General features: G+C 45.0%; 1 pseudogene; it reads left to right on the top strand.

Annotated features, from left to right (window-relative positions):
• The first annotated feature begins 467 nt into the window (after window positions 1-467).
• LOC107107060 lies at window positions 468-1,911 on the top strand (annotated as a pseudogene).
• Window positions 1,912-2,594: the final 683 nt, after the last annotated feature.

The raw sequence follows: 2,594 nt of genomic DNA, 5'->3' as shown, positions 1-2,594 counted from the left end.
GCCCTGGATAATGCCTTCCTGGTTGCCTATGCTATAGGAAAGTATATCAGCGGGCTTTTCAGTGAATGCTTGCCCTTGGGGAGCCTCCTATGCCTTGGTACCTCTCAAGGCCCTGCCCTTTGGGGATCAGGTGTTACCCCTGGGTGACCACTTGCTGCCAGCAACCAGAGAAAAAACATGCAAAACTGACTATGTTGATATCTTCACCCTTCTGTATCATGAACTCAAGAAGAAGGACAAGGAAGATTTAGATGACAGGGATAAGGAAAAGCTGAAGAGGAGGAAGGTTGACCAGACATGAAATAGATGTATGTGGGCATAATCTCCCACTCACAACCCTGGAGGGATTTCTACTTATTTCAATATCTTGACATCATATACAAAGAGTACACTGGGTATATTGGTCTGGCATGGTTGCAGTACAATGAGGAATTTTGTATGTGGGTGGCCATGAACCCTTCCTTTCAATGGGATCAGATTCACCCACAGCTTTGGTTGCAGGTGATGTTCCCGGGATCTGCTTTGTTCGCTCTTTCCCCAGGGTCAGCTGGTATCGAGGATTAATTCTCCTACTGACATTCCTATGCTATACTAGCTATCATCTCTCATGGAAACCGATCAGCATTGTAAAGAGTCAACTGCATTATAACTGCTCTTTGCGAGGAGCCAATCCACACAGTGATTCAAACAGTACCACGTGGTGTGATTGGAAGCCTTTTGATCAGGACAATTGCAAGGAACTCTTCAGAGCCCTGGATAATGCCTTCCTGGTTGCCTATGCTATAGAAATGTATATCAGTGGGATTTTTAGTGAATACCTCCCCTTGTGCTACTGGGTCTCTGGAGGGAATGCTGCTGAGTTGATTATTCACTGCCTTATTTGGATTGGGATACTACTGGCAAATCCATTACCTTTGGTACTTTGTGATCATACAGGTCTGCAATTACTTGAAGCCTTTTGATCATGACAACTTTAAGGACCTCTTTTGAGCCCTGGATAATGCCTTCCTAGTCACCTATGCTATAGAAATATATATCAGCAGGATTTTCTGTTTATGCCTCCCCTTGCCCTACTGTCTCTCTGGAGGGATGCTGCAATTACTTGAAGCCTTTTGATCATGACAACTTTAAGGAACTCTTTTGAGCCCTGGATAATGCCTTCCTAGTCACCTATGCTATAGAAATATATATCAGCAGGATTTTCTGTTTATGCCTCCCCTTGCCCTACTGTCTCTCTGGAGGGATGCTGCTGGGTGGATTATTCACTGCCTTATTCGGACTGGGATGCTACTGAAAAATCCATTACCTTTGGTACTTTGTGATCATACAGATCTGCAATGGTCCAGTGCAAACTACTGCCTGGCCATTCGGCATGACATGGTGTCAGCAACTGGTTTGGAAAGGGGAAACAGGGTTTGATCATGGGCATCTGGAATTCACACACATTCGTAGGAAACATACTAAGCTCCTTGATTGCAGGTGTTTGGGTTTCGTTGGCATGGAGCTTGTCATTAATTATTCCTGGGATCATCATTGCCACTATTGGGAGTCATCTGCTCCTTGTTCCTCACTGAATATCCATAAGATGTTGAGTGCAGGCCTGCTCTTCACCATGCTAGTTCAGAGGAGAAAGGCCTTGAGGCAAAACATTCCATTGATGATGGGAGCCTGAACGTGTCCAACCACCGCAGAGAAAACATCATTGTTGTGGTAGAAAGTACAAAAGAATCAACAGGGGGACCAGAAGCCATCAGTTTCTTTGGCACTCTCCAGATACCTGGAGTGATGGAGTTTTCCTTTTGCTTTCTGTTTGCAAAACTGGTCAGCTACACTTTACTGGTTGTAACTTTATATCATGAGTGTTGCTCATTTCAGTGTGAAGAAGGCTGGAGACATGTACACTCTCTTTGATGCTGGTGGGATCATTGGTGGCATCCTTGCAGGTCTTATCTCTGACTACATTGGTGGTAGGGCCACCATGTGCTGGGTGATGCTCATTTTGGTGGCAACTCATGTTATTTCTGTACAACTACATTGGCCAAAATGGACTTGCTACATAAGTAGTGATGTTAATTTTCTGGGGAGTCCTGGTCAATGGGCCTCATTATGACAGCAGTATCAGCTGACTTGGGCACTCATAAATGTCTCTAAGGAAATGCAAAGACCCTCTCCACTGTTAGAACTATCATCAGTGGGACAGGATCTGTAGGTGCTACTCTCAGACTCCTGCTGGCAGGGCTTACCTCTCAATCAGGCTGGGACAATGTCTTCTACATATTGATATCGGCCAACATACTGGCTTGTCTGCCCCTTTCTCGTGTGGTGTACTAAGAAATACAAGGATAGTGTGGATGCTACACAAGAAAGAGAGGCTTTAAGGAATTTTGGCATGACTCCTGAAGTTAGAGGAGCTTGAAGAAACAACGGGGGCAAGCTTTGCAGGGAGGTTCAGGTTTTGTTGGTCCTCATAACTTCACTGGAATAGTGCAGATGCCAGAAACAAAAAGGACTCTCTTGGAAACACCAGCTGGGCCCATCACCAGCTGCACTTGTTTTTAAATGGATGGACGGGAACATAACAAAGTGTCTACACA

The sequence above is a fragment of the Gekko japonicus genome, unplaced genomic scaffold (assembly GCF_001447785.1).
Source record: "Gekko japonicus isolate JY-2015 unplaced genomic scaffold, Gekko_japonicus_V1.1 scaffold119, whole genome shotgun sequence".
In the NCBI taxonomy this organism is placed as follows: domain Eukaryota; kingdom Metazoa; phylum Chordata; class Lepidosauria; order Squamata; family Gekkonidae; genus Gekko; species Gekko japonicus.
This window is presented reverse-complemented; position numbering and strand designations above follow the sequence as displayed.